The sequence below is a fragment of the Chiloscyllium punctatum genome, chromosome 21, assembly GCF_047496795.1.
Source record: "Chiloscyllium punctatum isolate Juve2018m chromosome 21, sChiPun1.3, whole genome shotgun sequence".
Lineage (NCBI taxonomy): Eukaryota > Metazoa > Chordata > Chondrichthyes > Orectolobiformes > Hemiscylliidae > Chiloscyllium > Chiloscyllium punctatum.
The window spans coordinates 87,757,005-87,779,668 of NC_092759.1; the positions used below are offsets into that span (position 1 = coordinate 87,757,005).

The following is a 22,664-nucleotide window of genomic DNA, read 5'->3' on the forward strand; positions in this document are numbered from 1 at the left end:
GTGTGTGTTTGTGCGTGTCCCTCCCTCGCTGTGTGTGTGTGTGTGTGTGCTTGTCCCCTCGCTGTGTGTGTTTGTGCGTGTCCCCCCCTCGCTGTGTGTGTGAGCGTGTCCCCCCCTCGCTGTGTGTGTGAGCGTGTCCCCCCTCGCTTTGTGTGTGTGTGCGTGTCCCCCCCTCGCTTTGTGTGTGTGCGTGTCCCCCCCTCGCTGTGTGTGTGTGTGTCCCCCCCTCGCTGTGTGTGTGCGTGTCCCCCCCTCGCTGTGTGTGTGCGCGTGTCCTCCCCTCGCTGTGTGTGTGCGTGTCCCCCCCTCGCTGTGTGTGTGCGTGTCCCCCCCTCGCTGTGTGTGTGCGTGTCCCCCCCTCGCTGTGTGTGTGCGTGTACCCCCCTCGCTGTGTGTGTGCGTGTCCCCCCCTCGCGGTGTGTGTGCGTGTCCCCCCCTCGCTGTGTGTGTGCGTGTCCCCCCCTCGCTGTGTGTGTGCGTGACCCCCCCTCCCTGTGTGTGTTTGTGCGTGTCCCCCCCTCGCTGTGTGTGTTTGTGCGTGTGTCCCCCTCGCTGTGTGTGTTTGTGCGTGTGTCCCCCTCGCTGTGTGTGTTTGTGCGTGTCCCTCCCTCGCTGTGTGTGTGTGTGTGTGTGTGTGCGTGTCCCCTCGCTGTGTGTGTTTGTGCGTGTCCCTCCCTCGCTGTGATTTTGTGCGTGTCCCCCCCTCGCTGTGTGTGTCAGCGTGTCCCCCCCTCGCTGTGTGTGTGCGTGTCCCCCCTTCGCTGTGTGTGTTTGTGCGTGTCCCCCCCTCGCTGTGTGTGTTTGTGCGTGTCCCCCCCTCGCTGTGTGTGTTTGTGCGTGTCCCCCCCACTCGCTGTGTGTGTTTGTGCGTGTTCCTCCCTCGCTGTGTGTGTGTGTGTGTGTGTGTGTGTGTGCGTGTCCCCTCGCTGTGTGTGTTTGTGCGTGTCCCTCCCTCGCTGTGTGTGTTTGTGCGTGTCCCCCCCTCGCTGTGTGTGTGAGCGTGTCCCCCCCTCGCTGTGTGTGTGTGCGTGTCCCCCCTCGCTGTGTGTGTGTGCGTGTCCCCCACTCGCTGTGTGTGTGAGCGTGTCCCCCCCTCGCTGTGTGTGTGAGCGTGTCCCCCCTCGCTGTGTGTGTGAGCGTGTCCCCCCTCGCTGTGTGTGTGAGCGTGTCCCCCCCTCGCTTTGTGTGTGTGCGTGTCCCCTCGCTGTGTGTGTGTGCGTGTCCCCCCCTCGCTGTGTGTGTTTGTGCGTGTCCCCCCCTCGCTGTGTGTGTTTGTGCGTGTCCCCCCCTCGCTGTGTGTGTGTGTGTGTGTGCGTGTCCCCTCGCTGTGTGTGTTTGTGCGTGTCCCTCCCTCGCTGTGTGTGTGTGTGTGTGTGCGTGTCCCTTCGCTGTGTGTGTTTGTGCGTGTCCCCTCGCTGTGTGTATGTGTGCGTGTCCCCCCCTCGCTGTGTGTGTGTGCGTGTCCCCCCCTCGCTGTGTGTGTGAGCGTGTCCCCCCATCGCTGTGTGTGTGAGCGTGTCCCCCCCTCGCTTTGTGTGTGAGCGTGTCCCCCCCTCGCTGTGTGTGTTTGTGCGTGTCCCCTAGCTGTGTGTGTGCGTGTCCCCCCCTCGCTGTGTGTGTGCGTGTCCCTCCCTCGCTTTGTGTGTGTGCGAGTCCCTCCCTCGCTTTGTATGTGCGCGTGTCCCTCCCTCGCTTTGTGTGTGCGCGTGTCCCCACCTCGCTGTGTGTGCGCGTGTCCCCCCCTCGCTGTGTGTGCGCGTGTCCCCCCCTCGCTGTGTGTGCGCGTGTCCCCCCCTCGCTGTGTGTGCGCGTGTCCCCCCCTCGCTGTGTGTGCGCGTGTCCCCCCCTCGCTGTGTGTGCGCGTGTCCCCCCCTCGCTGTGTGTGCGCGTGTCCCCCCCTCGCTGTGTGTGTTTGTGCGTGTCCCCCCCTCGCTGTGTGTGTTTGTGCGTGTGTCCCCCTCGCTGTGTGTGTTTGTGCGTGTCCCCCCCTCGCTGTGTGTGTTTGTGCGTGTCCCTCCCTCGCTGTGTGTGTGTGTGTGTGTGTGTGTGTGTGCGTGTCCCCTCGCTGTGTGTGTTTGTGCGTGTCCCTCCCTCGCTGTGTGTGTGTGTGTGTGTGCTTGTCCCCTCGCTGTGTGTGTTTGTGCGTGTCCCCCCCTCGCTGTGTGTGTGAGCGTGTCCCCCCCTCGCTGTGTGTGTGAGCGTGTCCCCCCTCGCTTTGTGTGTGTGTGCGTGTCCCCCCCTCGCTTTGTGTGTGTGCGTGTCCCCCCCTCGCTGTGTGTGTGTGTGTCCCCCCCTCGCTGTGTGTGTGCGTGTCCCCCCCTCGCTGTGTGTGTGCGCGTGTCCCCCCCTCGCTGTGTGTGTGCGTGTCCCCCCCTCGCTGTGTGTGTGCGTGTCCCCCCCTCGCTATGTGTGTGCGTGTCCCCCCCTCGCTGTGTGTGTGCGTGTACCCCCCTCGCTGTGTGTGTGCGTGTCCCCCCCTCGCGGTGTGTGTGCGTGTCCCCCCCTCGCTGTGTGTGTGCGTGTCCCCCCCTCGCTGTGTGTGTGCGTGACCCCCCCTCCCTGTGTGTGTTTGTGCGTGTCCCCCCCTCGCTGTGTGTGTTTGTGCGTGTGTCCCCCTCGCTGTGTGTGTTTGTGCGTGTGTCCCCCTCGCTGTGTGTGTTTGTGCGTGTCCCTCCCTCGCTGTGTGTGTGTGTGTGTGTGTGTGCGTGTCCCCTCGCTGTGTGTGTTTGTGCGTGTCCCTCCCTCGCTGTGTGTTTGTGCGTGTCCCCCCCTCGCTGTGTGTGTCAGCGTGTCCCCCCCTCGCTGTGTGTGTGCGTGTCCCCCCTTCGCTGTGTGTGTTTGTGCGTGTCCCCCCCTCGCTGTGTGTGTTTGTGCGTGTCCCCCCCTCGCTGTGTGTGTTTGTGCGTGTCCCCCCCACTCGCTGTGTGTGTTTGTGCGTGTTCCTCCCTCGCTGTGTGTGTGTGTGTGTGTGTGTGTGCGTGTCCCCTCGCTGTGTGTGTTTGTGCGTGTCCCTCCCTCGCTGTGTGTGTTTGTGCGTGTCCCCCCCTCGCTGTGTGTGTGAGCGTGTCCCCCCCTCGCTGTGTGTGTGAGCGTGTACCCCCCTCGCTGTGTGTGTGAGCGTGTCCCCCCCTCGCTGTGTGTGTGAGTGTGTCCCCCCCTCGCTGTGTGTGTGAGCGTGTCCCCCCCTCGCTGTGTGTGAGAGCGTGTCCCCCCCTCGCTGTGTGTGTGAGCGTGTCCCCCCCTCGCTTGTGTGTGTGCGTGTCCCCCCCTCGCTTTGTGTGTGTGCGTGTCCCCCCCTCGCTTTGTGTGTGTGCGTGTCCCCCCCTCGCTTTGTGTGTGTGCGTGACCCCCCTCGCTTTGTGTGTGTGCGTGTCCCCCCCTCGCTTTGTGTGTGAGCGTGTCCCCCCCCTCGCTTTGTGTGTGTGCGTGTCCCACCCTCGCTTTGTGTGTGTGCGTGTCCCCCCCTCGCTTTGTGTGTGTGCGTGTCCCCCCCTCGCTTTGTGTGTGTGCGTGTCCCCCCCTCGCTTTGTGTGTGTGAGCGTGTCCCCTCCTCGCTGTGTGTGTGAGCGTGTCCCCCCCTCGCTGTGTGTGTGAGCGTGTCCCCCCCTCGCTGTGTGTGTGAGCGTGTCCCCCCCTCGCTGTGTGTGTGAGCGTGTTCCCCCCTCGCTGTGTGTGTGAGCGTGTCCCCCCCTCGCTGTGTGTGTGAGCGTGTCCCCCCCTCGCTGTGTGTGTGAGCGTGTCCCCCCCTCGCTGTGTGTGTGAGCGTGTCCCCCCCTCGCTGTGTGTGTGAGCGTGTCCCCCCCTCGCTGTGTGTGTGAGCGTGTCCCCCCTCGTTGTGTGTGTGAGCGTGTCCCCCCCCTCGCTGTGTGTGTGAGCGTGTCGCCCCCTCGCTGTGTGTGTGAGCGTGTCCCCCCCTCGCTGTGTGTGTGAGCGTGTCCCCCCCTCGCTGTGTGTGTGAGCGTGTCCCCCCTTCGCTGTGTGTGTGAGCGTGTCCCTCCCTCGCTTTGTGTGTGAGCGTGTCCCCCCCTCGCTGTGTGTGTGAGCGTGTCCCCCCCTCGCTGTGTGTGTGAGCGTGTCCCCCCCTCGCTGTGTGTGTGCGTGTTCCCCCCTCGCTTTGTGTGTGTGCGTGTCCCCCCCTCGCTTTGTGTGTGTGCGTGTCCCCCCCTCGCTTTGTGTGTGTGCGTGTCCCCCCCTCGCTTTGTGTGTGTGCGTGTCCCCCCCTCGCTTTGTGTGTGTGCGTGTCCCCCCCTCGCTTTGTGTGTGTGCGTGTCCCCCCCTCGCTTTGTGTGTGTGCGTGTCCCCCCTCGCTTTGTGTGTGTGAGCGTGTCCCCCCCTCGCTGTGTGTGTGAGCGTGTCCCCCCCTCGCTGTGTGTGTGAGCGTGTCCCCCCCTCGCTGTGTGTGTGAGCGTGTCCCCCCCTCGCTGTGTGTGTGAGCGTGTCCCTCCCTCGCTGTGTGAGCGTGTCCCTCCCTCGCTTTGTGTGTGAGCGTGTCCCTCCCTCGCTTTGTGTGTGAGCGTGTCCCCCCCCTCGCTGTGTGTGTGCGTGTCCCCCCCTCGCTGTGTGTGTGCGTGTCCCCCCCTCGCTGTGTGTGTGCGTGTCCCCCCCTCGCTGTGTGTGTGCGTGTCCCCCCCTCGCTGTGTGTGTGCTTGTCCCCCCCTCGCTGTGTGTGTGCGTGTCCCCCCCACGCTGTGTGTGTGCGTGTCCCCCCCTCGCTGTGTGTGTGCGTGTCCCCCCCTCGCTGTGTGTGCGCGCGTGTCCCCCCCTCGCGCTGTGTGCGCGCGTGTCCCCCCCTCGCTGTGTGTGTGCGCGTGTCCCCCCCTTGCTGTGTGTGCGCGCGTGTCCCCCCCTCGCTGTGTGTGTGCGCGTGTCCCCCCCTCGCTGTGTGTGTGCGCGTGTCCCCCCCTCGCTTTGCGTGTGCGCGTGTCCCCCTCGCTTTGCGTTTGCGCGTGTCCCCCCCTCGCTTTGCGTGTGTGCGTGTCCCCCCCTCGCTTTGCGTGTGTGCGTGTCCCCCCCTCGCTTTGCGTGTGTGCGTGTCCCCCCCTCGCTTTGCGTGTGTGCGTGTCCCCCCCTCGCTTTGCGTGTGTGTGTGTCCCCCCCTCGCTTTGCGTGTGTGCGTGTCCCCCCCTCGCTTTGCGTGTTTGCGTGTCCCCCCTCGCTGTGCGTGTGTGCGTGTCCCCCCCTCGCTGTGCGTGTGTGCGTGTCCCCCCCTCGCTGTGCGTGTGTGCGTGTCCCCCCCTCGCTGTGCGTGTGAGCGTGTCCCTCCCTCGCTGTGCGTGTGAGCGTGTCCCCCCCTCGCTTTGTGTGCGTGTCCCTCCCTCGCTGTGTGTGTGCGTGTCCCTCCCTCGCTGTGTGTGTGTGTGTGTTTGTGCGTGTCCCTCCCTCGCTGTGTGTGTGTGTGTTTGCGTGTCCCCTCGCTGTGTGTGTTTGTGCGTGTCCCTCCCTCGCTGTGTGTGTGTGTGTGTGTGTGTGTGTGTGCGTGTGCGTGTCCCCCCCTCGCTGTGTGTGAGCGTGTCCCTCCCTCGCTTTGTGTGTGAGCGTGTCCCTCCCTCGCTTTGTGTGTGAGCGTGTCCCTCCCTCGCTTTGTGTGTGAGCGTGTCCCACCCTCGCTTTGTGTGTGAGCGTGTCCCTCCCTCGCTGTGTGTGTGAGCGTGTCCCTCCCTCGCTGTATGTGAGCGTGTCCCTCCCTCGCTTTGTGTGTGAGCGTGTCCCCCCCTCGCTGTGTGTGAGCGTGTCCCCCCCTCGCTGTGTGTGAGCGTGTCCCCCCCTCGCTGTGTGTGAGCGTGTCCCCCCCTCGCTGTGTGTGAGCGTGTCCCCCCCTCGCTGTGTGTGAGCGTGTCCCCCCCTCGCTGTGTGTGAGCGTGTCCCCCCCTCGCTGTGTGTGAGCGTGTCCCTCCCTCGCTGTGTGTGAGCGTGTCCCCCCCTCGCTTTGTGTGTGAGCGTGTCCCCCCTCGCTGTGTGTGAGCGTGTCCCCCCCTCGCTGTGTGTGTGAGCGTGTCCCTCCCTCGCTTTGTGTGTGAGCGTGTCCCTCCCTCGCTTTGTGTGTGAGCGTGTCCCTCCCTCGCTTTGTGTGTGAGCGTGTCCCCCCCTCGCTGTGTGTGGGCGTGTCCCCCCCTCGCTGTGTGTGAGCGTGTCCCCCCCTCGCTGTGTGTGTGCGCGTGTCCCCCCCTCGCTGTGTGTGCGCGTGTCCCCCCCTCGCTGTGTGTGCGCGTGTCCCCCCCTCGCTGTGTGTGAGCGTATCCCCCCCTCGCTGTGTGTGTGCGTGTCCCTCCCTCGCTGTGAATGTTTGTGCATGTCCCTCCCTCGCTGTGTGTGTGTGTGTGTGTGTGTGTGTGTGTGTGTGTGTGTCCCCTCGCTGTGTGTGTGCGTGTCCCTCCCTCGCTTTGTGTGTGTGCGTGTCCCTCCCTCGCTTTGTGTGTGAGCGTGTCCCTCCCTCGCTTTGTGTGTGAGCGTGTCCCTCCCTCGCTGTGTGTGAGCGTGTCCCTCCCTCGCTGTGTGTGAGCGTGTCCCTCCCTCGCTGTGAGTGTGTGTCCCTCCCTCGCTGTGTGTGTGCGTGTCCCTCCCTCGCTGTGTGTGTGTTCGTATCTCTCCCTCGCTGTGTGTGTGCGTGTCCCTCCCTCGCTGTGTGTGTGTGTTGTCCCTCCCTCGCTGTGTGTGTGTGTGTCCCTCCCTCGCTGTGTGTGTGTGTTTCCCTCCCTCGCTGTGTGTGTGTGTCCCTCCCTCGCTGTGTGTGTGTGTCCCTCCCTCGCTGTGTGTGTTTGTGTGTGTCCCTCCCTTGCTATGAGTATGTGTCCCTCCCTTCCTGTGTGTGTTTGTGTGTGTCCCTCGCTGTGTGTGGGCGTGTCCCTCCGTTGGGGTGTGTGTGTGTCCCTCCCTCGCTGTGTGTGTTTGTGTGTGTCCCTCCCTCACTGTGTTTGTGTGTGTGCATGTCCCTCCCTCGCTGTGTGTGTGTGTGTGTCCCTCCCTCGCTGTGTGTGTGTGTGTGTGTGTGTCCCTCCCTCGCTGTGTGTGTGTGTGTGTCCCTCCCTCGCTGTGTGTGTGTGTCCCTCCCTCGCTGTGTCTGTGTGTGTGTGTGTGTGTGTGTACCTCCCTCGCTGTGTGTGTGTGTGTGCATGTCCCTCCCTCGCTGTGTGTGTGCATGTCCCTCCCTCGCTGTGTGTGTGCGCATGTCCCTCCCTCGCTGTGTGTGTTTGTGTGTCCCTCCCTCGCTGTGTGTGTGCATGTCCCTCCCTCGCTGTGTGTGTGCATGTCCCTCCCTCGCTGTGTGTGTGCATGTCCCTCCCTCACTGTGTGTGTTTGTGTGTGTCCCTCCCTCGCTGTGTGTGTGTGTCCCTCCCTTGCTGTGTGTGTGTGTGTCCCTCCCTCGCTGTGTGTGTGTGTCCCTCCCTTGCTGTGTGTGTGCGTGTCCCTCCCTTGCTGTGTGTGTGTGCGTGTCCCTCCCTCGCTGTGTGTGTGTGTGTGTGTGTGTCCCTCCCTCGCTGTGTGTGTTTGTGTGTGTCCCTCCCTCGCTATGAGTATGTGTCCCTCCCTTCCTGTGTGTGTTTGTGTGTGTCCCTCGCTGTGTGTGGGCGTGTCCCTCCGTTGGGGTGTGTGTGTGTCCCTCCCTCGCTGTGTGTGTTTGTGTGTGTCCCTCCCTCACTGTGTTTGTGTGTGTGCATGTCCCTCCCTCGCTGTGTGTGTGTGTGTGTCCCTCCCTCGCTGTGTGTGTGTGTGTGTGTGTCCCTCCCTCGCTGTGTGTGTGTGTGTGTCCCTCCCTCGCTGTGTGTGTGTGTGTGTGTGTGTGTCCCTCCCTCGCTGTGTCTGTGTGTGTGTGTGTGTGTGTGTGTGTGTACCTCCCTCGCTGTGTGTGTGTGTGTGTGCATGTCCCTCCCTCGCTGTGTGTGTGCATGTCCCTCCCTCGCTGTGTGTGTGCATGTCCCTCCCTCGCTGTGTGTGTTTGTGTGTCCCTCCCTCGCTGTGTGTGTGCATGTCCCTCCCTCGCTGTGTGTGTGCATGTCCCTCCCTCGCTGTGTGTGTGCATGTCCCTCCCTCACTGTGTGTGTTTGTGTGTGTCCCTCCCTCGCTGTGTGTGTGTGTCCCTCCCTTGCTGTGTGTGTGTGTCCCTCCCTCGCTGTGTGTGTGTGTCCCTCCCTTGCTGTGTGTGTGCGTGTCCCTCCCTTGCTGTGTGTGTGTGCGTGTCCCTCCCTCGCTGTGTGTGTGTGTGTGTGTGTGTCCCTCCCTCGCTGTGTGTGTTTGTGTGTGTCCCTCCCTCGCTATGAGTATGTGTCCCTCCCTTCCTGTGTGTGTTTGTGTGTGTCCCTCGCTGTGTGTGGGCGTGTCCCTCCGTTGGGGTGTGTGTGTGTCCCTCCCTCGCTGTGTGTGTTTGTGTGTGTCCCTCCCTCACTGTGTTTGTGTGTGTGCATGTCCCTCCCTCGCTGTGTGTGTGTGTGTGTCCCTCCCTCGCTGTGTGTGTGTGTGTGTGTGTCCCTCCCTCGCTGTGTGTGTGTGTGTGTGTCCCTCCCTCGCTGTGTGTGTGTGTGTGTGTGTGTGTCCCTCCCTCGCTGTGTCTGTGTGTGTGTGTGTGTGTGTGTGTACCTCCCTCGCTGTGTGTGTGTGTGTGCATGTCCCTCCCTCGCTGTGTGTGTGTGTGTGCATGTCCCTCCCTCGCTGTGTGTGTGCATGTCCCTCCCTCGCTGTGTGTGTTTGTGTGTCCCTCCCTCGCTGTGTGTGTGCATGTCCCTCCCTCGCTGTGTGTGTGCATGTCCCTCCCTCGCTGTGTGTGTGCATGTCCCTCCCTCACTGTGTGTGTTTGTGTGTGTCCCTCCCTCGCTGTGTGTGTGTGTCCCTCCCTTGCTGTGTGTGTGTGTCCCTCCCTCGCTGTGTGTGTGTGTCCCTCCCTTGCTGTGTGTGTGCGTGTCCCTCCCTTGCTGTGTGTGTGTGCGTGTCCCTCCCTCGCTGTGTGTGTGTGTGTGTGTGTGTGTCCCTCCCTCGCTGTGTGTGTGTGTCCCTCCCTCGCTGTGTGTGTGTGTCCCTCCCTCGCTGTGTGTGTGTGTCCCTCCCTTGCTGTGTGTGTGTGTGTGTCCCTCCCTCGCTGTGTGTGCATGGCTCTCCCTTACTGTGCGTTAATGTGTCTCCCCCTCGTTGGGTGTGCGCATGTCCCTCTCTTGTTCTGTGTGTGTGTTTTTATTTGTGTGTGTCCCTCCCTCACTGTGTGTTCGTGTCCCTCTCTCGCTGTGTGTAATTTTTTGGTTGCGCATGCGCGTGTCCCTCTGTCGCTGTGTGTGCGTGTCCCCCTCTTGCTGTGAGTATGTGTGTCCCTGTTGCAGTGTTTGTGTATCCCTATTGCAGTGTATGTGCGTGTCCTTCCTCGCTGTGTGTGTGAGTATGTGTGTCTGCGTGTATCCCCTTAACTGTGTGTGTGTGTGTGTCCCTCCTTTGCTCTTTGCGTATATCCCAACACTGTGTGTGCTCGTCTCCCCTTGCTGTGTGAGTGCATGACCCCCTTGCTTTGTGTACGTGTGTCCCTTCTTCGCCGTGTCTGTGCGTGTCCCCTCTCGCTGTGTGTGTTTGTGTATGTCCCTCCCTCGCTGTGCATGAGCATGTCTCTCCCTCGCTGTGTGTGTGCGTGTCCCTCCCTCGCTGTGTGTGAGCGTGTCCCTCCCTCGCTGTGTGTGTGCGTGTCCCTACCTCGCTGCTTGTCTCAGCAAGCCTCTCGCTCACTGTGTCCCTCACTCGCTGTGTGTGTGCGCGCGTTTCCCTTCCTCGTTGTGTGTGTGTATGAGTCACACCGTCACAGAATGTGTTTGTGTGTCCCCCCTTCGTTGCGTGCCCCTCACTCGCTGTTTGTGTGTGTGTGTGTCACTCCATCGCTTTGTGTGTGTGTGTCTCACTCGCTGTGTGTGTGTGTCCCTTCCTTGTTGTGTGTATATGTGTCACACCCTCACAGTATCTGTTTGTGTGTGTGTCCCTTCGTTGCGTGTCCCTCACTCGCTGGTTGCGTGTGTGTCACTCCCTCGCGTTGTGTGTATGTGTCTCCCTCCCTTGCTGTGAGTGTGCATGTCCCCCCTCGCTGTGTGTGTGCGCATGTCCCACTCTCACTGTGTGTGCACATTTCACTCCCTTGCTGTGTGTGTGTCCCTCCCGTGTGTTTGTCCCTCCCTTGTGTGTGTGTCCCTCTCAATTTCTGTACACATGCCCTCCCCCTCTGTGTGTGTGTGTGCGTGTCCTTCCCTCTCTGTGTGTGTGTGTGTGTGTGTGTGTGTGTGCGTGTCCCTCCCTCGCTGTGTGCGCGCGCATCCCTCCCTCGCTGTGTGTAACAGCAAGTCCCTCCCTCGCTCTGTGTGTGTGTGTGTATGTGTCACATCCCCACAGTATGTGTTAGTGTGTCCCCCCTTCACTGCATGTCCCTCACTCGCTTTTTGTGTGTGTCACTCCATCGCATTGTGTGTATATGTCTCTCTCTCGCTGTGTGTGTGCGTGTCCCTCCCTCCCTCCCTCTGTGTGTGTGTGCATGTCCCCCTCACTGTATCTGTGTGTGTGTGTGTGTATGTCCCCCTCACTGTATCTGTGTATGTGTGTGTGTGTCTGTCCCTCCCTCGCTGTGAGTGTGTGTGTGTCCCTCCCTCGCTCTGTGTGTTTGTGTGGTCCCACCCTCGCTGTCTGTGTGTGTGTGTGTGCACGCGTGTTCCTCCCTCACTGTGTATGTGTGAGTTTCCCCTACTTGCTGTGTGTGTGTGTGGCCCTCCCTCGCTGTGTGTGCATGTGTCTCCACCTCGTTGTGTGTGCGTGTATCCCTCTCTTGGTGTGTGTGTGTGTGTGTGTGTGTGAGTGAGACCCTCCTCACTGTGTGGGCGCGTGTCCCTCTCTTGCTGTGTATGTGTGTGAGTGAGACCCTCCCTCGCTGTGTGTGCATGTGTCTCCCCCTCGCTGTGTGTGCGTGTATCCCTCTCTTGCTGTGTGTGTGTGTCCCTCCCTCGCTCTGTGTGTTTGTGTGGTCCCACCCTCTGTGTGTGTGTGTGTGTGTGTGTGTGTGTGTATCCCTCTTGTTGTGCGTGTGTGTGCGTGGCCCTCCCTGGCTGTGTGTGTTTGTGTGTGCATGTCGTTCCCTCGCTGTGTTTGCATGTCTCTCCCTCGCTCTGAGTGTGTGTGTGTGTGTGAGAGAGACCATGTCCTTCCCTTGCTGTGTGTGTGTGTGCATGTCCCTCCCTTGCTGTGTGTGTCTCTTGCTAGCTGCATGTGTGTGTGCCCCTTCCTCGCTGTGTGTGCGTGTTCTTCCCTGTGTGTGTGTGTGTGTGTGTGTGTGTGGTGTGTGTGTGTGTTTGCGTGTCGCTCCCTCGATGTGTGTATCCCACTCTCGCTGTTTGTGCACATGTTCCTCCCTTGCTCTGTGATTGTGTGTGTGTATCTGTGCGTATCCCTCCCTCGCTTTGCGTGTGTTTCCGTCCCTTTGTGTGCGTGTGTGTATCCTTTGTGCGTCCCTTTGTGTGCCTGTCCCTCCCTCACTTTGCGTGTGTGTATCCATCCCTTGTGTGTGTGTTTGTGTGCATGTGCATGTCCCTCCCTTGCTCTGTGTTTGTGTGTGTGTGTGAATCTTTGTGTGCCCATCCCTTGTGTGTGTGAGTCTGTCCCACCCTTGCCGTGTCTGTGTGTCCCACCCTTGCCGTGTCTGTGTGTCCCACCCTTGCCGTGTCTGTGTGTGTGTGTGGCCCCTCTCAATTTATGTGCACATGCCTTCCCCCTTGACGTGTGTGTCCCTTCATTCGCTGTACATGTATGTGTGTCCCTCCCTCGCTTTGTGTGTGTATCCCTCCCCTCACTGTGTGTGTCTGTAGGTCACTCCCTTGCTGTGTGTGCATGCGTCCATCCCTTGCTTTGTGTGTGTATGTATGTGTGCGTGTCACTCCCTCGCTGTGCGTGTATGTCTCTGTCCCTTGTGTGTGTGTGTCTGTCCCTTGTGTGTGAGTGTGTGACCAGCTTGCTGTGTGCATGTGTCCCACCCTTGCCATGTCTGTGTGTGTCCCCTCTCGCTGTGTGTGTGGGCCCCCTCTCAATTTGTGTGCACATGCCCTCTCCCTCGCTGTGTGTGCGCGTGTGTCACTCCCTCACTGTGTGTGTGCGGGTCCCTCCCATGCTGTGTATGTGCATGTCCCCTCCTTCACTGCGTGTCTCAGTGTGTCCCTCCCTCACTGTGTGTGCATGTCCTTCCCTCACTGTGTCTGTGTGTGTGTGTCCCTTCGCTGCGTGTCTATGCGTGTCCCTCCCTCGCTGTGTGTATGTCCCTCCCTCGCTGTGTGTGTGCATGTCCTTCCCTCGCTGTCTTTGCGTACCCCTCCCACGCTGTGTGTGCATGTCCTTCCCTCCCTCGCTCTGTGTGTGTGTGTGTGTGTGTGTCCCTCCCTCACTTTGCGTGTGTGTATCCATCCCTTGTGTGTGTGTTTGTGTGCATGTGCATGTCCCTCCCTTGCTCTGTGTTTGTGTGTGTGTGTGAATCTTTGTGTGCCCATCCCTTGTGTGTGTGAGTCTGTCCCACCCTTGCCATGTCTGTGTGTCCCACCCTTGCCGTGTCTGTGTGTCCCACCCTTGCCGTGTCTGTGTGTCCCACCCTTGCCGTGTCTGTGTGTGTGTGTGGCCCCTCTCAATTTATGTGCACATGCCTTCCCCCTTGACGTGTGTGTCCTTTCATTCGCTGTACATGTATGTGTGTCCCTCCCTCGCTTTGTGTGTGTATCCCTCCCCTCACTGTGTGTGTCTGTAGGTCACTCCCTTGCTGTGTGTGCACGCGTCCATCCCTTGCTTTGTGTGTGTATGTATGTGTGCGTGTCACTCCCTCGCTGTGCGTGTATGTCTCTGTCCCTTGTGTGTGTGTGTCTGTCCCTTGTGTGTGAGTGTGTGACCAGCTTGCTGTGTGCATGTGTCCCACCCTTGCCATGTCTGTGTGTGTCCCCTCTCGCTGTGTGTGTGCGCCCCCTCTCAATTTGTGTGCACATGCCCTCTCCCACGCTGTGTGTGCGCGTGTGTCACTCCCTCACTGTGTGTGTGCGGGTCCCTCCCATGCTGTGTATGTGCATGTCCCCTCCCTCACTGCGTGTCTCAGTGTGTCCCTCCCTCACTGTGTGTGCATGTCCTTCCCTCACTGTGTCTGTGTGTGTGTGTCCCTTCGCTGCGTGTCTATGCGTGTCCCTCCCTCGCTGTGTGTATGTCCCTCCCTCGCTGTGTGTGTGCATGTCCTTCCCTCGCTGTCTTTGCGTACCCCTCCCACGCTGTGTGTGCATGTCCTTCCCTCCCTCGCTCTGTGTGTGTGTGTGTGTGTGTGTGTGTCCCTCCCTCGCTGTGTGTGTGTGTGTGTGTTCCTCCCTCGCTGTGGGTCTGTGGGTAACCCCCTCACTGTGTGTAGTGCGCGTTACCCTCCCTTGCTGTGCATATGCGTGTTCATCCCTCGCTATGTGTGTGTGTGTCCCTCCCTCGCTGAGTGTGTGTCCCTCCCTCGCTGTGTGTCTGCGGTTAACCCCCTCACTGTGTGTGTTTGTGTATCGCTCCCTTGCTATGAGTGTCCCTCCCTTGCTGTGTGTGCGCGTGTCCCTCCCTGGCTCTGTGTGTGTGTATCTATGCGGATCCCTCCCTCGCTTTGCGTGTGTGCATGTCCCTCCCTTGCTCTGTGTTTGTGTGCGTGTCCCTCCCTCGCTTTGCGTGTGTGCATGTCCCTCCCTTGCTCTGTGTTTGTGTGCGTGTCCCTCCCTCGCTTTGCGTGTGTGCATGTCCCTCCCTTGCTCTGTGTTTGTGTGCGTGTCCCTCCCTCGCTTTGCGTGCGTGTGTGTGTGTGTCCATTCCTTGTGTGTGAGTGTGTGACCAGCTTGCTGTGTGCATGTGTCCCACCCTTGCCGTGTCTGTGTGTGTCCCCTCTCGCTGTGTGTGGGCCCCCCTCTCAATTTCTGTGCACATGCCCTCCCCTTCGACGTGTGTGTGTGTCCCTCCTTGCAGTGTATGTGCGTGTGCCTCCCTCGCTGTGTGTCTGCGTGTATTCCCCTCACCTTAAGAGTGTGTGTTTTCCCTCCCTCGCTGTGTGTGTGTGTGTGTCCCCGTCCCTCACAGTGTGCCTGTCTGTATTCCCCTCACTGTGTGTGTGTTTGCGTGTCCCTCCCTCGCTTTGCGTGTGTGTGCCCTCTCTCAATTTGTGTGCACATGTCCTCCCCCTCGCTGTGTGTGTGTATGTCCCTCCCTCGCTGTGTGTGTGCATGTCCCTCCCTCGCTGTGTGTGTGTGTGTGTGTCCCTCCCTCGCTGTGTGTGTGTGTGTGTCCCTCCCTCGCTGTGTGTGTGTGTGTCCCTCCCAACGTGTGTATGTGCATGTCCTTCCCTCACTGTGTCTGTGTGTGTGTGTGCGTGTGTGTGTCCCTTTGCTGCGTGTCTGTGCGTGTCCCTCCCTCGCTGTGTGTGTGTGTCCCTCCCTCGCTTTGGGTGTGCGACTGTCCGTCCCTCGCTGCATGTGTGCGTGTCCCTCACTCACTGCATGTGTGTGTCACTTCCTCGCTGTGTGTGTCCCTCCCTCGATTTGTGTGCATGTCCCTCCCTCGCTGTGTGTCTGCAGGTATCTCCCTCACTGTGTGTGTTTGCGTGTCGCTCACTTGCTCTGTGAGTGTGTGTGTGCGCGCGCACGCGCGCGCCCAAAATTTGCACCATCAGTGGATTGGCCATCATAAATTGACTGTGGTATTCAGGAATATGTGGTTTAAGTAAGTTCACCACAAGAAATGCAGGGTTTAATGTATAGGTAGAGGGGTGGGTCTGGGTAGGATGCTTTTCAGAGTTTTGGAATGGACTGGTTGGGCCGAATGGCCTGGTTCCACACTATGGCGATTCTATTCAGGTTATTGTCCAGCTCTGTCAACCATCCCCGTCTCTTACACCTGGCCTTATCCCCAATATTCTCCTTAACACAGTAATCTCCTCCAGACTCTAAAACACTCCTTGCCTATGTAACCTTCTCCAGTCCTTACAAAGATCGATATGTCTGTCACCTCTTCCTGCTTTTAGAACCGTCCCTATAACTATTACCATTTGGTGCAGCACTCCCATTCATTGTTCCCCCTTGAAACTCCCATAAACATTTGTATCTCTGAAAACTCATCTGGACTGTCTCAATTTCCCTTTGACAGTTACGTGCTGAGACCTGCTCTATATTAGTGAAGTAATTAAGTCTTGGTAACACTCACTGTTATAATTTCCCTCCAGCCTTACAGCACCGAGGATCTGTAGAAGCTCTTTTCAACCCGACAGCCATCTCTGTGTCTGTAATCTCCTCCACTCCCCATAATACATTCTCTCTGAGCTCCTCTGTAGTCCACTAAACACTCCCTAACACTATCTGTATCAGTGTAACCTTTTTCAAAAACACAACCTTCCCTATCTGTGTAAATCCCTACACCATTCCCTGTCCCTCTCAGCTCCGTCTAACAATACAACCCTCCATGTCTGTGTATTCACCTTCAGTCCCTACTCACCTCCCTTTCTGTGTAACCTTCTCCATGCATTTTTGCTTCAGTCTCTTCAACTGTCCCTGTCAGTGTAACCTCTTCCAGACGCGAAAACTCTCCTCTTTTTGACTTACTCAGACCACACAACCCTCACTATCTATAACCTACTCCTGTCTGAGAAACCTACCTCTGCAAACTGCTCCAACTCTTCAACTCTCCATAAGCTCCTGCAGCACTTACATCCCTCCCTATCTACCAAACCTCTTCCAGTCCCTAAACACCAACAGTCTTTGTAGACCCGACCACCATCCCGATCAGTGTAATCCTCTCAGGTCTCTGCAGTAATCCTGATCTGTCGAACTCACTCCATGCCTGTGCCTCTCCCAATCCAGTCCCTACAGAACCCACTATCTATTTAACACCCTCCTGTCACTATCACCCCCATGTCAATGTAAGCTCCTCCTGTGTCTCCACCATCTACCCATCTCCATAACCTTGTCCAACTCTTACACCACTATCTGTTTAAACGTCACCCTCCCCTCCAACTTCCTCCTGTTTGTGCAATGCTCCCTTATCTGTGAAACTGTTTCTGACCAAAATTGTTATCCCAGTCTCTGAAAAGAAATCCAGATTCCACAGCCTCCATAACTCCCAGGACCTAAGCCTTCCTATGTCTATAACCATCTTCAGTCACGACTACCCTGCATATCTCTGTTTGTTCCGCCAGATGATACAAACATCTTTATCTCTGTAATCTGCTCAGCTCCCTAAAACAGTCACTGTCTGTAATCCAGCCCTGTCCTACAAACATCCTTGTCCCTGTAAACTACTCCATCCCTCCCAACATTTCCAACTCCATTAACCAGTCAGCCCTACAGCTCTCCACATTTCTGTAACCTCCTGTGGGTCTATGGTCCTCCCTCCCTGTGAAACCCCCTCCAGTCCCCACATCCCTCCCAGTCTGGGTCCTCTGCTCCAGATCAGACCATTGCTGTCTCTGTAAACACCTGCACTCCTGACAACTCTTCCCATTTGTGTAACTTCGTTCAGACCCCATACTCCCCAGCTTCCTGAATCCTCTTCCTGCCATTGCAACCAAAACCATGTTTATGTAACAACCTCCAGTGGTTAAACCTCCCGACTCAGTAACCTCTTGCAGTCCTAACAAAACACCAAAACTGTGAAACCTCTCATTTCCCTACAATCCTCCCTCCCTCCCTCCCTCCTCAAATGCCTTCTTCACCATGAAACCTCACAATTACTGAAGCCTCCTTTTGGCACTGCAACCCTCCTAATGTCTGCAAAATCCTCCTGTCCTGATATCCCTCCCTGACTCTGTAATCCCCACCACCCTCCAGTGCCCTTCTGGGGAACGTGGCAGAGGAGGGAAGCTTTGTAAAGTCCAAGCCATATTACGGAGTTAGAATTCTGGGAATTACAGATTTGGTCGAATGTCTGTGGTGTGCAGATTATTGGCGAGGACTCTAAAGACAGGATTTATGACTACTTGGAAAACCATAGTTAAATTAGCCACAGTCAGTATGGGTTTGTGTGGGGCAGGTCATGCCTCACAAACCTTATTGAATTCTTTGAGGATATGGCAGAATATGTTGATGGCTCATTCAGAAAAGAAGGAAAATTGGGATACAGGGAAATCTGTCTGTCTGGATACAGGATTGGATGGCCTAGAGAAGACAGAGGGTGGCAGCAGATGGACAGTAATGAGCCTGCAGCTCAGTGACCAGTGGGGTTCTGTAACAATCAGCTCTGGGACTCTGCTCTTTGGGATTTTTGTAAATGACTTGGATGTGGATGTTGGAGAGTGGGTTAGTAAGTTTGCCAATCACCTGAAGGTTGGTGGAGTGGTGGGGAATGTGGAGGGCTGTTGTAGGTTGTAATGGGACATTGACAGCTGGGCTGGAAGTGGCAGATAGAGTCCAATCCGGAAAACTGTGAAGTGATTCATTCTGGAAGGTTGAATTTGAATACAGAATACAGGGTGAAAGGCAGAATACTTGGCAGTGTGGAGGAACAGAGAGATCATGGTGTCCGTGTCCATAGATCCCTCAAAATCGCCACGCACGTTGGTAGGGTTGTTAAAAAGGCATATGTTGTGTTGGCTCTCCTTAGAAAGGGATTGACTGTAAGAGCCGTGAGGTTTTACTGCATCTTTATAGCGTTCTGGTGAGACCACACTTGGAATATTGTGTTCAGTTCTGGTCCCCTGTTTACAGGAAGGCTGTGCATGTTTTAGAGAGCGTACACAGGAGATTTACCAAGATGCTGCCTGTAATGGAGGGCAGTTCTTACGGAGAAAGGTTGAGGGAGCTAAGGCTTTTTTCATTGGACTGAAGAAGGGGGCGGGGCGACTTTGTGGAGGTGAACAAGATGATAAGAGGCACAGAGTGAGTGAATAGTCAGAGACGTTTCCTCCTATGGCATAAATGGCTATTACAAGGGGGTGTAATTTTATGGTGAATGGAGGATGGATAAGAGGAGAGAGAATGGTAGGTGGTTGGAATGCACTGCCAATGGTGGTAGTAAAATTAGACACATTCGGGACATTTAATAGACTCTTGGACAGATACATGGATAATAGTAAAATGAAGGGTATGAGGTTTATTTTGATCTTACAGTTGGATAAAAGGTTTCCATGAAATCATGGCCGAAGGGTCTTGTGCTGAACTGTTCTGCGTTCTGTGTTCTGTCTGGTAAACTGGGTAATAAGCTCAGATCAGTGTAAAAAAGGATATGGCATTCAGGAGGAGTTAGTGAACTGGATACAAAAATTGGGCTTGATGGTTGTAGACAGAGGGTGGTGGGAGACATGTTGTTTTTCTGACTGGAGGCATGTGACCAGCGGTGGAGTGGGTCCACTGTTGTTTGTCATTTGGATAAATGGTTTGGATGGGAGTATTGGTTTCCTGGTAAGTAATTGTATTGTGTGACACTGAAATTGGTGGGAAAGTGGACAGTGGAGAAGGTTATCTATGATCTAACGGGATGAACAGTTCTACTGGGATAGTGGGCTGAAGAATAGCAGATTGAGTTTACTTAGATAAAGATGAGGTGTTCCATTTTGGTGAAACAAACCAGGGTGGGACTTGTACAGTTAATGTTCGGGCCCTGGGTAGGGTTTTCAGTCAGAGACCCAGTGACCCAGGTAGACAGTTCTTTTGAATGTGGTGTCACAGGTAGACAGGCTGGTGAAGCAGGCGTTTGGGATGGTTACCTTCATTGGCATTAACAGTAAGAATTAGGATGTCATGTTGTGGCCACCAATAAAACATTGTTGATCAGGAGGAAGAACTCATCTAGTTCACTAACTTCCTTTAGGGAAGGACATCAAATATTCTAACCTGGTCTGGCCGACATGTGACTCCAGACCCACTGCAATATGGCTGACTCTGAGCTACCATTTCAGTAATTAGCAGAGGGGTCAAAGAACGTTGTTCCAGGCAGTAACACCCACATCCCATGAATGAATATATAAAAATACCTATGTCCCTCCCTACCTCTGCAAACCCTTCCAGCTGCAGCAATCCATCCTGGCGTTGTAGCACCCTGACCACTCTCTGTAACACTCTCACCACCTCCAGCACCTTCACCTCTCCCTGTTCCTATCGTGTCAATGAACCCTGACCCTGGCTCCCCTTCCCACAGCCCCCCTCCTGCGAGCAGACCCATTGCAATCCGTTAACATTTTACTCTCTCACTTCAGGATTTTAAGTACTTTTTGGTGATCTTCTCAGCCTCATAATCTAGTATGATTTGTTTTGTCCTGAGTGAGGGATCAGTGGGAATTTCTTGCTGAGGTTTTTACTGTTTCAATTGAATGTCCTTTTGTTGAGTATTTTGCATTGTCCCTTCAAATATTTTCCACTGTTCATTTACAGACACATATTTCAGTCTGTTTAGCCTGTTTACCTTGGTCAGTTCTCCTGTCAAACTCATGTAATTGTCTATTTTTGTTTCTAGTTGTAGCTTGTCCTTTCTGTGATTCACTTTAAAACTTTATATTTATTTAAACTGCACTTTATCACAATTTCCCGAAGGATCTCTGCAGGTGACATTACTCATTCACTAAGTTTCATTACACGGTCGCTCTGCGATAGTGATGTGCAACTGTTAAGGGACAATGTGTTTTTCAAAGAAACACTGAAAAAAAATTAACCGAACTCCTCTTCCAATATCAATGTTGACCGTATGTTTGTCCCAGATTATACAAATATTGAAGTTTTCCGAAATTATCACAATGCCTTTGTTAAAAAATTCCAATGAGTTCCTGTTTAATGCAGTGCTGAACAATGGAATGCTGTTCGGTGGCTAAAACTGTTCTGCTGCTTGTGTCCTTGGCAAGGAGTAGCCAGAATTTACATTCAGACTGACTCTACTTCATGATCTGAGGACAAATGCTTTCTCTGTAATGCCTTTGTTATACATTATTGTTAGCATTGCCCATTTTGCCTGAGTTTGCACAAGATTACGAACCACTGAATATTTTTGTTCACCCTGTATCCATGTCTCCCTGGTGTCCAAATCTCTTTTATCTCTATGTCACAAATCCATCGACCTTATTGCAGCAACGTTGTCCATTTTAAAAAAAATACATAATATACTCTCTTCCACAATTTTCTGTCACAAATCTATTTGCTGATCTACAATTTTAGTTAAACTCTGTCCCATTCTGTTCCTTTCTGCTTGTCTTCAGTCACATTCCCATGCTGCTCCCATACTTCACCTTTCTTCTGTGGATTTGGAAAGCTCCTTTCACCTGCATCCTCTCTGTCAGTTTAATGCCCTGTCCATAAACCTACCGACATGATTAGCCAGGACACTGGTCCCAACACAGTTCCAGGGGGACCATCCTAATAGATTTTTAAAAAAATCAGGTATGGGATGTGTGAGTCTCTGACTGACCAGCCTTTCTGGCCCTGTCCCAGAAGCCCTTGAACTGAGTAACTTGCTCGGCCATTTCAGAGGGTAATTGAGGGGCAAACCCTTTGCTGTGGGGATGTCGTGCAGACCATGTGAGGCTGGGCAGATGTCCTTCTCTAAAGGACAAGTGTTTGGATTTGTTGTACATCAGTAATGGTTTCATACTTATTTGTGGATTTTTTATTTTTAAAATTATTGATTTCAAATGTCTCCTTTTCAGATGGCGGGATTCAATCCTGCCTCCCCTGAACATTTGCTGAGGTTTTGGATACATTCCCTCGCAATAATACCACTAGGCCATTACTTCACCTGCTCACTGATACCAGGGCATCATGAAGCTAAACCCATTCTTCCCACACAATTGTGTGATCCTGACATCTTCCAGCAATCTGGGACTATTACTTAATATCGCTCCATTTTCCAGATCTCTGTGGAACTCAGTGATATTCTCCATGTGTAACCCTCACTGCATCTGTTTAATTTCCCATTCTGTCTATTTCTCTGTCTCCTGTAGGTATTCAGGAAAGTCCTGACTCAATAGCCTTCCCAGCTGCTGGGTGGATCGTCCATCACCTCATTGAATGCAGTTGGTCTGCCAGAGAGAGACAAAGGGAAAGGAGATCTGGAGCCTTCAATAAATCCTGTAGTGAAGTAAGGTCACCCACAGTGCACAGAGCAAAGAACAATGAGAGGGCTCCAAACATCTGTTAACACAACATGACATAGATACAGTGCTGGACGGGAGCACAGTATACACACACCCCAGGCTCAATCACCATCCCAATGTAAGTTCTGTTATATTAAAACTCACTACTCTACAACACTGTATCTATGACATGTCTTGCGGTCCAGTGTCTTCAATAATTTTTAATTCCTATAACCGATCCTATCGCTGTAACCTCCTCCCTTCCCGATAGTCCCTCCACATATTTGAAATGTACTGCATTCCAGACTACCATCCCTATACCTGTAACTTGGTTCAGTGTCTACAACATGCCTTATCTCGGTAGTCTCCTCCTCCAATAAGGTAAAAACAAGGACTACAGATGCTGGAAACCAGAGTCTAGATTAGAGTGGTGCTGGAAAAGCACGGCAGGTCAGGCAGCAGGAAAATCGACGTTTCAGGCAAAAGCCCTTCATCAGGAACGGAGGCGGGGAGCCTGCAAAGTGGGGAGATAAATGAGAGGGGGGTGGGGATGGGGAGAAAGTAGCATAGAGTGCAATAGGTGAATGGGGTGGAGAAGAAGGTGATAGGTCAGAGTGGAGGATGGGGGAAGGTAACAAAGAGTACAATGGGTGAATGGGGGTGGGGATGGGGGTGATAGGTCAGAGACGAGGGTGGAATGGATAGATGGGAAGGGAGATAGTCCATTAGGACAGGTCATGAGGGCGGTGCTGAGCTGGGTGGCTGGAGGTGGGGTGAGATGGGGGAAGGGGAAATGAGGAAACTGGTGAAATCCACATTGATGCCCTGGGGTTGAAGTGTTCCGAGGCGGAAGGTGAGGCGTTCTTCCTCCAGGCGTCGGGTGGTGAGGAAGTGGCGGTGGAGGAAGCCCAGGACCTGCATGTCCTCGGCAGAGAGGGAGGGGGAGTTGAAATGTTGGGTCACAGGGCGGTGGGGTTGATTGGTGTGGGTGTACCAGAGATGTTCCCTAAAGTGCTCTGCTCGGAGGTGTCCGGTCTCCCCAATGTAGAGGAGACCACGTCGGGAGCAACGGATATAATAAATGATATTTGTGGATGTGCAGGTAAAACTTTGGATGTGGAAGGCTCCTTTGGGGCCTTGGATGGTGGTGAGGGGGGAGGTGTGGGCGCAGGTTTTGCAATTCCTGCAGTGGCAGGAGAAGGTGCCAGGAAGGGAGGGTGGGCTTTTGGGGAGCGTGGAACTGACCAGGTAGTCACAGAGGGAATGGTCTTTGCGGAAAGTGGAGAGGGGTGGGGAGGGTGGTGGTGGGGTCCGTTTGGAGGTGGTGGAAATGCTGGCGGATAATTTGGTTTATGCGAAGGTTGGTAGGGTGGAAGGTGAGCACCAGGGGCGTTCTGTCCTTGTTACGGTTGGAGGGGTGGGGTCTGAGGGCGTAGGTACGGGACGTGGATGAGATGTGTTAGAGGGCATTATTAACCACGTGGGAAGGGAAATTCCGATCTCTAAAGAAGGAGGCTCACTGGTGTGTTCTGTGGTGGAACTGGCCCTCCTGGGAGCAGGTATGGCAGAGGCGGAGGAATTGGGAATAGGGGTTGGGAATTTTGCAGGCGGTAGGGTGGGAAGATGTGTAATCTAG

General features: G+C 55.6%; 1 long non-coding RNA gene across 2 annotated transcripts in view; it reads left to right on the top strand.

Moving 5' to 3' along the window:
* Nucleotides 1–22,664, top strand: part of LOC140492683 (uncharacterized) — a 108,454-nt gene that overhangs the window by 40,474 nt on the left and 45,316 nt on the right. Inside the window, exon 1 of one of the 2 annotated variants that reach the window (XR_011963626.1) lies at nucleotides 20,890–21,033. The exons of the other annotated variant lie outside the window; for it this stretch is intronic. This is a non-coding gene — a long non-coding RNA (uncharacterized lncRNA). Of the gene's footprint in view, nucleotides 1–20,889; nucleotides 21,034–22,664 lie in introns of those variants that run through there. 2 annotated transcript variants of the gene reach the window in all.